Source organism: Falco biarmicus, chromosome 2 (assembly GCF_023638135.1).
Source record: "Falco biarmicus isolate bFalBia1 chromosome 2, bFalBia1.pri, whole genome shotgun sequence".
NCBI classification, from domain to species: domain Eukaryota; kingdom Metazoa; phylum Chordata; class Aves; order Falconiformes; family Falconidae; genus Falco; species Falco biarmicus.
In genome coordinates this window covers 56,698,883-56,713,851 of record NC_079289.1, presented here as the reverse complement: position 1 = coordinate 56,713,851, position 14,969 = coordinate 56,698,883, and the positions used below count along the sequence as shown (strand labels likewise).

General features: G+C 45.8%; 1 protein-coding gene across 10 annotated transcripts in view; it reads right to left on the bottom strand.

Moving 5' to 3' along the window:
• MBNL2 (muscleblind like splicing regulator 2) overlaps window positions 1–13,266 on the bottom strand; it is a 113,581-nt gene extending 100,315 nt beyond the window's left edge. For 6 of the 10 annotated variants that reach the window (XM_056327540.1, XM_056327545.1, XM_056327544.1 and 3 more), the window contains exon 1: window positions 13,112–13,266. The gene's annotated coding sequence lies outside the window, so the exon portion shown is untranslated. Of the gene's footprint in view, window positions 1–7,112; window positions 7,241–13,111 lie in introns of those variants that run through there. The other 4 variants (XM_056327548.1, XM_056327547.1, XM_056327550.1 and 1 more) reach the window with 3 other exon arrangements.
• Window positions 13,267–14,969: the final 1,703 nt, after the last annotated feature.

Below are 14,969 nucleotides of genomic sequence, written 5' to 3'. Positions count from 1 at the left end.
GCTTCTCCTTCTTTACTCTTGAACCATAGCGATTAGATCTAATCCCAGAAACAACAAATCTTCTCAATTTAAACGGAGTTTTGCCACAAGTGCGGAATATATAAAACACTAACACTGAAGACACCAAGCAACTCACGTGACGTTCACTACAGCAGAAAGACAATTTTGAGCCTTGCATAGATGACCTATGGCAACAGTGATATTTTTGTAACTTCAGAAATGGCAAGAACAACTTCAAAACTATTTCCTGTGTCAGTAGACTCTTCCCTTAGTGACTACCCACAACCGCTACTACCAGCAAAATTAAACTTTGGTAGCTATGGTTTGAATGACAGCATAAAAAAAAAGTCAAGGCAGCTGCCAAGATTTTAAAACTAGGCACCTAGACCTATTAAGGCATAATACCACTGATGCCAGCCTTTGCAAAATACCTCTCTCTCAGGGCTGAAGTGATGGTAGAAATCATTATAAGGTACAAAAATAAAGAATAATGCCAAAATTAAAGTTTTTAACTGGAAGCAGGTATGTTGCTGTGAAAGAACACTGCTAGGTCTAATTTTGGTTTAAAAAATATGCTTTTCAGAAGAGCTTTTAAGTCCAGGACTTCAATTGTTTTAACTTCCTAGCACCCAGACACCCCAACATCTCCATAACCTGGGGAAATTGGAGACTCACTGTGCACAGACAGGAAAACAGCTTATTCTATTTTCATTACATATGCTGAGAGAATTATGAAACAAAAACACACACAGAAGCAAGTGTATATTCAAGTTACACGTTAGGATTCAATCTTACCAAAATTAAGGTGGCTTCTGGAGGCCTTCCAAATCCCCTCTTCTCCTTCCACTGGCTGCACAAGGAATTTAAGCCACGTCTAAATTGTAAGATCCAAACACACAGGTTCAGGCACACATCAAGTCTGCATCCTGACTTTATTTTGAGATGACACCAGCTCCCCATCAGGATGAAAACTGAGTACACATGCATCATTCCTTCACAAGTTGGTTCCATTTGGGAAGGGTGATAAAGGCACCAGCCTGAGAGCTGCAGTACACTCCAACCAGGCTTTGTAGCTGAATGTTTGAGACATAATACCCCAGGTGCCATGCAGAGCTTGAGCTGCCTCTGGATTGTAGTCTTATGCATTTAGCTTGAAATATATTTAGCCAAATATAAACAACCACTTCTGAGTCACTCTACTCCCCCTCTTTACAGTCACTGAAGAGAAAAGGCATTTGTGGGCTGTGATTCATCCTATCCCAAAGTAGCTATTCTAAGAGATGCCATCATATCCTAAAAGCATCTGTATTTCTGTTGTCTACCTGAGATGGTCACCCTTAGGCTCCTTCTATCACGTCCTTCATTAAACATATAAGAGGCTTATAAATCTTACTACAGAAGAGGCTTTATTACAAACATAAATATTTAGACACCTAAGTTACACATACTGAATAGCACTTTTGATTTTTCAAATTCATTTAAAATAACTAAAGATGCTAACATATAGCTAAAGAACACCTGTATTTTGACAATGTACAGTTACAGCTTTGGTGTAAATCCTCAGCTTGCCATAAGCATGTTCCAGCTATGTTGCTATATAAGCTACATAAGCTTGTTCTCTAAGCTATGCTGAACATGTTCCAGGGTGGTTTTTTTTTCCCCCCTGACTGAACATCAATCCTTGCACTCACTCACGCTTTCTTCCTCTGAACAACTGATTGACACCAAATTAACCTAAGAGGAGCTGCTCTGGGATCCTCCTCCTGATCTCTTTGGTTTTTGAGGGGGGGGATTTTGGAGGGCAGGGAAGGTCGGTGCAACAACCAGTATCTTGCTGACTCCCATCTATACAAGCTAGGCAATTAAAACTGGCAAAATAATAACCTAGGTAAAATAAATTGGCAAAACACTTATATTGCCTTATTCTTACAATGCTGACCTATGCAAAAGTTTTTTCAGGAAAGTGATTCTATTTTCTTCATGACAGCTGAAAAAAGCTGTGTGCAGCTTGCTGATCTGAAATACCAGATCACAGAAGCATTAAAACTTTAACATTTACATTTTAATCATCCAAACCAGACATCTAGTGCTTTCTTGCATGCCCTGGAGAATTCTTGTTGGACTCCAGTGGCCACTGCCGGAAAGACTGGGTTACTGGTATGTCCTGGTTTTTATCTGTCAGCCCCATGCAGATGTCCCAGACACAAAATGGTCTTTTTAGATGCCATATATTTAGGTACCTGCACCTATCCAAAAATGTAAACCACTGCCTCAGAAATATTCCTATCAGAATCGATCTTCCCAATGCTTATAGGAGAATCTAAAAGGGTTACATAAAAAACAGAAAGCCTTTATCTTCAACTGCTGAACCCTACTCAGAATAGATGTTTTATGAATCACAGGGTAAAAGCACAAGCACTATTTAAGCCAGCAACATATATCATAAATTCGAGATAAATCCTTCTCTTTGCTAAACGACTTCATGCCCTCCTATTTTGTGCAGCATCTACCACAACCAGGCAATCATCTGACAGAAGTCTCCCAAGCATCTCACTCCAGACGAAATAAACACCAAATACTTAAGTCTTCATAAAAAAGGTATTACAAATCAATGTGGTTACAAAGAATACTTTCCAAATGTGTCAAATTAAGAAGAAAGGAAGTGTTGTACCCTTCAGTCCTTAATACCCAGTTTAGAAACAATGCAAAGGTGTAAACCACCACTACTCAACTAATGCCTAAATTATCTTTAGCAAGACCCCTGTGTATTGGGAAGTTCTTCCATTGCTGATAAAAACATGCTCCTTCCCCCTCAGATCCCTCCATGACTAATTTCCTCCATAGCTATTGTTCTGGCCTCAAATTAGGAGTAGTTCCTATTTAAACCCACAACAGGAGGAAACTGTTCTTTTCAGAGAACATACTAACCTCAGCCACAAAATCACATGGGCATAGGAAAACCCTCTTGTGTTTCAGGGAGCATAGGTGGAGGATGCATATATTAAACTTCTGCTGCTTATCCTGAGAATTCTCTGACTTCCTGCAATAGCCAACCTATTGGGAAGACAGAGGAGCAAGATTTGTCCTCTAGAAAGTTCCTAAATTACCAAAAATAATACTTCACAGCTACACAATAGAACCAATTACAACCAATTACATTTTCTGCAGGTAAACCAAATATTTTTTTTTAATCTTCTATGAAGTTTCACTTATCAGCCTCTACTGTATACCAGATCCTGCATATAACTCAAGCAATGTCTGCAAATAATAAATCTTCCAACCATGATGTAATGAGGACTCTGTAATTATCCTTTAAATCCAAAAGCTCTATTTTATTACTCCATCATAAACCCAAAGGGAAAAAGATGCCACTGAAACTAAGCTACATTTTTAATTTTCCCATCTTCGATTAGCACAAAAATAATTCAACTCTAATTCATTAAAATTATCCTATTGGTTTTGCACACTACTGCAATACAGGTGTAAAACATTCCATTGCTATTTAATAGGTGATGTTAGCTCCCTTTTCCCTACAAGCTGCCACTTAACAGCCTGAGTCTGCAGGGTAGATGCTCAGGGGCATGCAGCAAAATCAGCATGCAATCTCTACTGTAAGCAGAGAAAATAGGCTCCAGGAGACTTCAGAGAAAACGAGAGCCAATTGGATAATTTTTGTTTTTTTAAAAACAGTAAGAGTAGGATTCAATCACTCACCCTTTTACAGCAATTAATAATCCACACATGTAAGAGCAGAGGACTCCATATAATTAACAAAGCATTACTTTGGCAAGGAGGGAAGGCCTGGAGTATGTAAGTACAGGGTTTTATTTCTTTCTGTGAAGTATGGATGACAGGTAGGAGAAAGCAATGCCAAGTGAACTGTTGGCAAGCAACTAGTCTTTTGGTTAGCAGGCTGCTCTGTTTTGTGAAGTCTATGAGTCTGTGTTCACATAGGCAAGCTTTTCTTTAAACATCAGACTTGCATGCATTCAAATGGTCATGAGTTTTGCATCAAATTTCCATTTTCACCTCAAAAGAGGTCGTTTTGTTTCATCTTGCTCTCAGATTACTGCAAAGTGCTAGGAATACTTTTATTCGCATAATGTTTTTAAACATGTCGTGTGGATCTTCGCCTAATTACTCTGCCACGTAAGACTATATACATGACAATGAACCTTCACTTTTCCCCAAGGTCATGTAACAGAAACAAAAATAAGTAGCTGTATACACAGGAAGAAACAAGAATTGTTTTCACTCAGGAAAAATAAGCAATCAAGTAAGAGTAATGAAGGGCAAGAAACAAAGTCCTCTAGCAGAAGCACTAGGTGTGGGATAAAATGGCATCCAAAAGCTTGATCTCTGATGACAGTGTGCTTCAAGGAACACACATCAACATCTAATCCCACCACCTCAAAAATGAAGTAAATTCAGAAAGAACGTCTCAAAAATCAAGATGGATACAGGACTTCATTCACCAGAGATCCAAAGATAGAAAATCAAGTTTATTTGCAGGGAAAGGTCTGCACAGGGATAGCACCCAGGTTTTCTAACACGCTGTACTTCACCTCTTCTGTATTTTTCTCTGACTCTCCTCTTCTCCCTTTCCCTCATAAAAAAAAAAAAGTGTTATAAAATTTACAAAGCCATTCATTTGGCTATTCCCCCTCACACCAACTCTAATAATAAGAGCACTAATACATACTAGTAGCACCAAAAATATATTAGAAGGCACCCGTCTGGTACCTTTGGCTTACTTAAAGGTAGTACTAGGCAAAGGGGACTGCAGAGGAAAAGCACAAGGTGAAGATGACAGATCTTTTGCTGTGGGTTATATAGACTTATGAACTGAAGATCAAAAGCAAATTTCAGTGCAGTCCACCTACCCTCCTGGCAACTGTAATGCCACCTCATCCCCCAAAGCCACCTTGGGCAGATCCCCAAGGAGGGGTTTGCCTGTTCTGCTCCCTCCTTCTGGGCCAGGCGAGACCACAAGAAACCTGTTGACAAAGTAACCTGCAGGTCCTCAGGTCATAAATACTTAGGCAAACAATACTGATCATGAGGACATGAAATTAAGTTTACCATCAAGCATCCCACAGTAGCCGGTCAGCTCAGTTCAAAGCTGTCTAAAATTCTTCATTGTGCTAGTATCTGCGACAATCTCCTAGAAACTTTGGTTTCTCTTGGAAATCTCTGGAGGTCACCTAGTCCAGCCTCTGACTCAAAACAAGACTATCACCTGCAGCAGATCAGGTCAGCTATGGCTTTGCCTTGGTGAGTCTTGAAAAGCTCCGAGGACAGATACTAACTTCTCTGGATGACCTGCTGCAGTGCTGCACTACCCTCCTAGTAACAAGATTTGCCCAACATCCGACCCAAATCTCCAAAGCAACAATTTGTTGTCAATGTCCCTTGCTGCCATCTGCCACTACTAAGTAGAGTTTGGACCTATTATCTTCAGATCCATCCTGTAGTAGCTGTAAACAGCTACTGGATTGTCCCTTAGCCTCCTTTTCAACCAACTACAGAAGCCCAGCTTCCTCAGCCTAGATCCCTATTCATAGCAGCAGGTCTTCACTGGTTCTAGACAATGAACTTCATCTGAGCTAGAAGTACTGCCTTTGACAAAAGCAGTGACCCTGTGCTCAGATCCCAATGGATGAACTTAAGAGACTTACAGCCTTACCTCCTCCCTTTACTATTGGCAGCATATACAAGGGAATATCACTCAGATGTTTTGAATTTGCTTCTTTGATTCTTCTTTGAACTGCTGACAGAAGGAATAGGTTAAAATCTCTGGATCCTGTACAGAAAGGTTCACCACATTTTAGACCTTACTACTTCAGTCATTTCAGATATTTTGCATATTGAATGTGCTTCCATTCTACAAAGGTATCTATGACTAAACCACCTAACAATAAAAAATGAAGTTACTTTATAGGTCCTTCAAAAACCAAAATTTGATGCAGACACTTCCAATTATGGCCTTCTCCAAAGATTTATTTTTCATACTGTGTAACTTCCACTGTATTGGCAGCTCCACAAAAAAAAAAACACAACCCCAACCTTTAAGGATATCCCATTCATTTTGCTCCTCTTTTTCAGTCTATTATGCAGAAAGCAACAAATAACTATGAACCCACTGACAGAATCCTGCTGAAGTAAGCAAAGTGCAACTACAGCAGTTTCAATCATTCATCCTGTTTAGAAAACTCATCACCTCAGTCCTAAAAGCCTTCTGCACAGTTCTACACAAACTGACATTTTCCCCCTTTCCAATTCATTACCAGCAGCAGACTCCCACCAGGGACTGAGCAGCAGCAGGGGACCAGCTCCAGCAGGTTTGGCATTGCTGGTACCATGTAAGAAAAAGTGCTTCAATCATCTTTGAAATGTGTAGAGAAGAATGAGGTAAGCTTTCTAGAAAGCAAGAACAATGCTGTAATAATCCTCCTGTCAGCCCCAGGGCCATCGCCGTAACTCAGATGACCAAACCGCTCTGCTGCTCCATGAGGGAGGAGTACTGAGCTCCACCCAGCCCTGGCCTCCAGTTACTGCCACACTATTAGTCCAGAGGCCTCTTAATAGCTCAGCAAGTGTATTGATTTTTTCATCCCCCTTCCTCCAATTCACAACAGCGAGGACAAGTTATTTCAAGAAAATGACCGACTGAAGCCACCAACACCACCTCCTAATGCTGGGATGTGCCTTAATCTTACCATTATGGCTATTACGCCCTCACCCTCCCTGTCCACACTCACCACTGCTCCCACGGGATGCATATCCAGGTCTAACCATTCCCAGGATTCAACAGCGTGCATCTCCAGAAAGAATCACAGGGTGTCCACTCCTCTTCCAGTGGCACCCAGCAATCCAAATGGCACAGCCCACTTCACCTGGCATGGTGTAAACTGGAATGGGCTGTTTGCAGAATTAGGAAAAGACCCAGAGAAATCGGATCCCTTCTAATAGCTGCAAGTAGTGGGAGAAATACACACCACAAGCAGGAAGCAAAGAGCATAAAGCATTATGAAATTAAGTGAATGAATTGAGTAATGTAAGACCTACCTCTAACTCCCAACAAGCAATACACAATCCCAAGAGTGAAATACCTGATACGAATTGCATCATCCAAAGCCGTCTAGTTGAGATCTAAATCCCATGTCATCTTCTCCCTCTCACAATATGGAGTCAAAGACTTGGGCACAAGCGGATAGCAGGCAGCACTTCGTTCACCTGTTCTGCAAATGTGAAATATAAGGAGCCCTCCAGGAAGGCATCTTTTTCAGATTTCGTTAATCTGAAAAGCTAAAGTTCACACTTGTTCACTTAAAGACTGCAACAAACAAACAACTTTAGGAAGGCTAGCACTGCTATCTTGGAACAGAAGGTAGCAAAATGTACTAGAACAATAAATCTTTGCAATTTCCACAAATACATTGACAAGGCCGAACATGCTCAAGTCCCCAAAATTTATCTTCCCGTGTTCTTTATGGAAAGCTGGTTTCCTCATAATCCTCTTGGCACCTTCACAGGTCACCTCTGGTCCGACGTGCAGCATTGGTCATATTTTTGACCTGACACTTGACAGAGAAGTTGAACGTTAAGGATATCACAACACCACTGCTGTTGGATGCTGATGGAAAGAACATCACCTCATTCAAGCAATTAAAAGAATGTGCAATATCCCAGGAACTAGAGAAAGCCTCTGTAGAGCAAAAATCAAGAAATTCCAAAATTTTTTCAGCTCACAAATGGCCATCACAGCAAGGGCCTGAGGGCGCGGGGAACCACACACTATCAGTGATCAAAAACAGTCAACTCCTAACAACCACTGCTCCAAGATGACCTTGGTGTTTTCAGTATCTCACCATACACACAGAGGACAAAATCCAGATTTTAGAGTGGCAAATAAAGGCTGCAATAATTAATGCATCAAAGCCTATGCTAAGGCCTTTAATGCTGAGGGCCTATAATGCCCACACAGACATACTGCACTGCAGGGAAATACTCCATGAAAACATTGTATGCACTTGGAAAACCCTCCCAGGTAACAAAAACACACTTCATCCATACCCACCAACAGTCAGCTTACACAACTCAAAGGCAAGCACATTAAGACACCCCTTTAAAACCATAAAACAGATGGTTTTTTCCTCCTCTGAGATTTGTGAATTCAACCATACTCCTTACAGTTTGAAATCATTAAGAAAATACTGAAAAGTCTCCTTCCTCCTTGAAAATGTAACAGCCCTATCATTGCTGAAGAAACCCACCGTGAACATTCTGCCCCAAGCAACCACTGGCTCGCGCCAAATCTCCCGTTCCTGAAAAAGGTCAGTAACAAAGCCAACTATCAGATCACTTAAATGAACCTAATGCTATAGACCAGCAACACAAAACTAAAGAAAGGACATGGACCTTCTTACACTTCAAATTATCTCCTGTCAGAGGTGGTGCGGGCTGATACATACTCAGCCTCCCAAGACCTCCTTTTTGATGCCACCAGGCATGAAACATTTGCCTCTCACCAGGAGTGCGGGGATACCTCACAAGGACCCACAAAAAATACAACGAACAGTCTGGCTCCTTCCTGGATAAACTAGGAGCAACGGGGAAACAAGCAGCAGGGGGAAGCTGCTCCCCCATCACTCAGTCCTCCCCCTGTAGGGAACCTACAATACCCAGCTCCCTCTATACTACTTCATAACATCAGCACCAAATGACCAGGCGACCCAGCCAGAAAGCCTCAAATTCTCTCAATGTGGAAACACAACAGATCTATTTATCCTTCAGCACAAACACCTGCAACACCATCAAAACAAGGAGGGGTAGCTGAAGTTAAACCTAACCCTGGAATTAATTGGTAAGCAGAAGAAAACACTGTCAAGAGTTTGCAGCCACAGACAGACCCTGGTTTTGTTGCTTTAAGATACATGATCCCAACTGGTCATAGGTCATAAGTATTTCTGGACTTTACACTGACATTATACTTTCATACTGAAACATTACTCAATGACAGTGTTGCTGCCTCAGCCCTATCTAGGCAAAGAGTGATCTGTGTCGCCACCACGGTGCAGGCAGCTCATGAAGCCTTCCAGTCTAGGAAATCTGAATATGCCAGAACATGCTATATCTTTCCCCAGTAATACAGTTGCATATCACCATCCATCTTCCAGGCTGCATCCGTACAGTACTCAAACATCTACCCACAACCTTACAGCTCTCTGTGGCCCCGGCCCTGGGCAGCAAAAGGGCTACCTTGGGCTCCACAGAGGAACAGTCCCTGACTGTCATCGTTGCCATCAGTCACCCAAAAATGTTGGTGTGCAGCTGCAACTCAAGATAAACAGAGTTATTCAACACTTTAAGCTCTTTTAAGAGGTTTACTCCTCCTTACATACCTGTAGCTGATTGACCCCTACCGACTACATTTTTATTCCAAATTGAGTTGAGTGTTTGGATACTGTGGTTCTCTGAAGCCATAAGCGCATTGTGTCAAACCCAGTTCTCACAAATAATCCAACCACAACGATCAAGACAGCAAAAAGCACAGGGGAAATATCAGCAGTAGAAAAGAGATTGTTTTTGTTTTAAAAGGTTTATTCACCAGAAATGAGTGACTTGAAACTGAAAAGCATTATGATCAACACTCTTCCTGACTTTCACTTCAGTGACATTTTAATGAACACTTTCTAACTTGCTCTACTTATGTAAAGTTGCGAATAAATGCGGAAGAATACTGAAGAAAGGTAAGCGTGTGTATGTGTATAATTCTATCAGGCACTGTATTTCTCAGATGCATCTGAGAAAATAAATAATAATTCATCTGGGGGAAAGTGATCCAGCAAAGATTCAACTGGCAAAAGACATCCGGAAAGGAGTAGTAAACAAACAGAAAGAGTCTGAATTATGACAGAGGGACAGGAAGAAAGATACAGCAAGATCTGGAAGCCAATCAGGGTACTTTGTAATACTGTAAAGATGAAGGTAGTGTGTTCACATCTGTCCCCAGTACTTCAGCCCCAGAGAGCCAACGATAAACTCCAGGGAAAAAAAAAAAAAAAACCCCAAAAAAACCCACACCAAACAGAAGAGCAGTAAATGTGATTGTAGGACTGGTTGGAGCCATGTGAAATGAGATTTATATCCTGAAAACTGACAGTATGAAAATACCTAAATCAATAACAGATTTAATATGGTTCATGGTTCTTTATTTCTGTTTTTATTTACAGATTGGACTAACTTCTGAAACCTTCAGTAGAATCACAACAAAACCTATGAGGGCCTATTACAAGTGGGGAGGAAAACCACAATCACCTGGCATGGCATGAGTTTCAGTGAGAACATGCATAACCTAAAAAAAATTACGCTATGTAACTTTACTCAACAGTGCAAGAAGTAAAATAATCACGCAGTGTTGCTGAGATTCCAAGAGCTATCCAGAGGATGCAAAAACATCTAAAACCATCAGGCAGCAATGGGAATAGCAATTTAATATGCTTTTTCTTCTTCCTGCCGTAAATCGTTAACATAACTTTTCCCGGTGTCTTGTAACCAAGCTTTTAACCTAAGAAAAAGCAAGACTAAGAAGGTTCCCAAAATGGCAGTCACATGCCACGGATGGCAGGATTCACTTCTGCTACAGCAGCTATACCACGGTTTAACAAACCCTAGGTTAGCAGAAAATAAATAGTCTATTTAGTACTGCACACTACGATTCTAGAGACTCCGCAACCAGCAGAGAAAGTACAGAGCAGCTGTAGCAGAAGAGATGAAAATTTCACCCACCAAGTGTTAGCAACAAGTAGACTTTATTTTTAATCTTCTTATGACAACTGTTATTCTGTAAAAGCCAAATTTAAGAAAATGATGTTCAAATGAAGATTTCAGCATCGCAATCCCAAACACACCAGTGCCAAAGATTTGAGATTTTGGCAGGTTTGGTCATGTCTAAAAACAGGCCATTTCTTCAGAGAGAGGGCCGTAAATGATAAAGAAGGTAAGTTTCAGAGGGAAAGTACATTGAGGTGACACATGTCATGTCATCCAGCCACCTGTCTACACAACGCAGAAGTACCACTCCTGTGGTGACAGCAGGGATGCTGCAACAAAGCAGCCCATCTCTTCAGCTACAGGAAAACATTACTGTATAGCCACTGACCTACAAGTTACCTTGGACAGACAGATCCTCACACCAGTGCAAATCACCACTGTCGCCCACTCCAGATTTCACTTGCATGTAAGAGGAGCCACAGCATATACCAGCAACTGTGGCAAGTGCCAAAGCCTGATGTGCCCCAGCTGGGAGCTCCAGCCTGTGTCAGAAGCTTTGTCGCCACCACCTCCAACAAGCAATTCCAGGTGGCACACCACCACCACTACCTTACCACAGGAGAGAGAAACCACAAGGCTCTGTGGTTTATACTCTGCGGTATAAAACCCAGGGTTTATACACCCTCTAGAAGCATATGAGGTTGATGGCACACAAAAGGGCCTTGTCCTTTTGGAATTACATGCCTTCCAGCAACCGTATCAGCTGCACTGGATGCATGCAAATAGCATCAATGCCAAATACAAGTTACAAATTGGCATCACTGATGCTGAGGCAACTTTTTTTTTTGCCCAAGCATACTCAAAAACTGTATGAAAGAAGCCTCCTGCTAGTCCTTGACAGTAACTTTAGACCATTTCCCAGAAGAGTTTAAATACGTATTCGACCCTAAAGCCTACCACAGGTACCTTCCTCGTTTGTGCAGCATGGTATGTGTACACACAAAGGGAAAACAGAGGACAGATGGCTAAATCTATACATATTTACCAAGTTATGAATACCAGTTAAAATCATAAGCACTAGGCCAAGTCACATGTTTAAAATTAATTACACTTCCGCTTCTACCTACGAGCCTGCACTGCTTTAAAAATCTACAAGTCCGAACAAGATACGTCAGTGTGACATGACCGCTTAAGTATATTAATCCTACATGGTTACGCTCAGCAGCTGAATTAAAGGCACACAAGTTGTTCCACGCTACCGTTCAAATACATATTCAGCAACATCACTGCTGCTTGTTCCCCTCCCAGCAGAAATGCAAATTGGCCTAAAAGAAACAGAAAACAAAACATCTGGGAACAGGAGCCTATAGGCAATGTTCTCATAGCTCAAAACGTAAGTGTATATATTCCATGTACGCACAGATAAATATACACGTACATACGCAGAAGGAATAAATATACAGGGTTTCCGCACAAAACTGACAGGAAGAAAACATTTAATTCCTGACAGTTTTTCCCTGCTGTCACACTCACCTCCCCGCGTGGCAGTGCGTGTGTCCCCCCCGCCAACCTGCCCAGCGCTGTTCGCCGCGCGCCGCAGCGAGCCCCGGCCGCAGCGCTGAAGTGGGGGGCTGGGGCGGGGGGGAGGGGTGGGGGGGCGGTTCGGAGGAAGCCCTTGGGGCGGCCACGGCCCCGCGGAGCCCTTCTCCTTCCCCTTCCAGAAGTACCAGAAACTTAGGACTGCCGCTCGCTGCTGCTCCCCGCGAGCACGCCCTGCCAAATGCTGAGTTAACAAAACCATAAATCACCGCCGAACCAGATGCGACGGGCAGGCGGCAGCTCCCGCCGCCTCCCGCCCGTCCCACGCCGCGGCGGCTCCCCCCGAGCCGCCAAGGGGAAGCGAGCGGCGGGGGCAGGGGGCACCCGACCGAGCGCCGGGCCCGGAGCGCCTTCCCGCGGCCCCGGCGGGGCGGCAGCTGCCGCAGGAGAGGCCGCGGCGGGCTCGGGGGCGGCGGCCGGCCGGCCAGGTGCGGCGGGACGGGCAGCGGCTCGGCCGGTCGCGCTCCGGCGGCCGCTCCCTGCGCAGGGAGGCGCCGCGGGCCGCCGCCGCCGCCAGGGTCCCCCGGGGCCGCCGGCACCGCTGCCGCGACTGCCCCCCGGGGCGGCGGAAAACGAAACTCCCGCCGCCGCGCACCGCAACGTCCCCGCGCGGCCCGGGGGACACGCGGGGGACACGCAGGCGACACGGAGTCGCTGCAGGACCCGCTGCCCCCCCCCCCCGCCCCCGGCCCCGCCGCCGCGGGGAGGCCGGCGGCGGCGCGGGCCGTTGCCTTACCTCGGAGCGGGGCGCGGAGAGGCGGCGGGGGGAGGGCACCCACTTCTCCCACCCGGGCGGAGGCGGCTCCGCGCAGCAGCTTGTCACCTCTCCCGCCGCGACCGCGACGGCGGCAGCTCCTCGCGTAGGGGCGGTACGGCCCCTCCCTGCCGGGGCTGAGCGCCGTGCCGCACCGCCCCGGGGCCGGGCCGGGCCCGCCCGCCGCAGCCCGCACCGCCCGCCGCAGGCCGCGCCGCCCCCCGCACCGCCCCCCGCACTGCCCCCTGCGGCCCGCACCGCCCCCCGCGCCGTCCCGCGGCCGCCGGGGCCGGACTCCGCAGTGTTGCGCGGAGAGCCAGGCCCGACCCGGCCGCAAAGCCGAGCGCTGCCTCCGCAAAAACAGCGGGCGCGGCGGGCGGGGTGCTGCGGCCGGGCTGGACCGCCGGCTCTGAGGCGGGGTGTTCCGTGCCTTGTTATCGCTGGAGCCGGGGAGTGTCACCATGGCCGTAGGCGATCTTCTGGAGGGGACCAGAGCCTGGTTTGGCTCCCCCAGCTCGTTCTTCCCGGATTTTGACTCGAATTCCTGAGCAGTTTCTGGTCCCTTTCAGTGGCGTTCACAGGCGAGAAGCTGCGCTCCCCTCGCCCGCAGCAGCCAGAGCAGGCCCCTGGCACCCCCCGCCTCCCACAGCCCGCTCCCCCTGCGGCAAGGGTCGCCACCTTCCCCTAAAACCCACAGAATATCCCCAGCCAGAGCGATGGGGAGAGCAGCGACGGTTCCCGGTTGGAGTCCCGCCGTGCCGAGCCGCGCTTGTGCTCTGCCCGGGGAAGCTGGCCGCGGGGTTCAGCAGAGCCGTGGGGGCACCGCCGAGCCCGGCCGTGGCCGCCGCCTCGCCCCCGGGATCTCTGCGGAGCCCTGCGCCGTGGCTTGGCAGGGCCGAAGCCTCGTCTGACAAAGGCTGGGATTCCTTCCCGGGTCCCTGAGCAGGCCCTGCGGAGAGCCGGGCAGCAGGGAGCGGGTCGGGCACGGCCGGGAGCGGGGCCGCAGCAGCCCCACGCTACCTGGGTCTGAGTTCCTGCAGCATCGCTGCGTAAGGGCTGGCGGGGGGACAGATCAGGCAGCATCTCCGCTTCGATGTCAGCTAAATTCCTGTACTCTGTCCCCGGGGTCTTCTGCAAGCATCAGTAACTGAACTTCCAGATTTCTGCTACTGCAAAATGTGTTAGTTACATTTTGAGACAGAAAGCGAGCCTTTCAACTTAGCCACCTCCTTTGGCATTCAGAGGCTGAAAAACAGACAAAAAGAAAAAAATTTTTTTTTTCCTGAAAGTAATGAGCAGAGTGATGAATTAATATTTTAAGGCTAATTGGAAACCAGTTCTAAGCAGTCGGTTCAAGGCAACCCCATGAATAAAGGTGTTTGAATATAACCAATGAGGAAACGTATGCTAATATTGCTCTACTTTGGAAAGGAAATATAATAAATGCAATAAATAAAAGGCCCAGCCAGAGGCTAGCAGAGGATGCCACCAGGTACAATAAGCACCCTCCCCTGGCTGGCAGGAGGTGAAAATGGCTTTAGAAAGGGGGTGCATGGGTGTTTAAGAAAAAAAGTCTGCTGCTGCTCCAGGTTAACCCATTGCCGAGGACAGTAGTCCCCAGGCAACCAGGGGCAACAACAGCATCTCTACCCATTCCTTCCCTCCATTTGCACAGTTTTGGTCTTGGGGAATGGCAGTTCTGTGAAGGAAAATAAGTGAGATTGTAAAATTTTTCCCTGGCACATTGGTTTTTTTAATCTTCATTAAATGAGAGAAAGCAGAACTGAAAAATATGTTAAATATGCAAAAAGCCTCAATAGGACATTTCATGGATAAGACT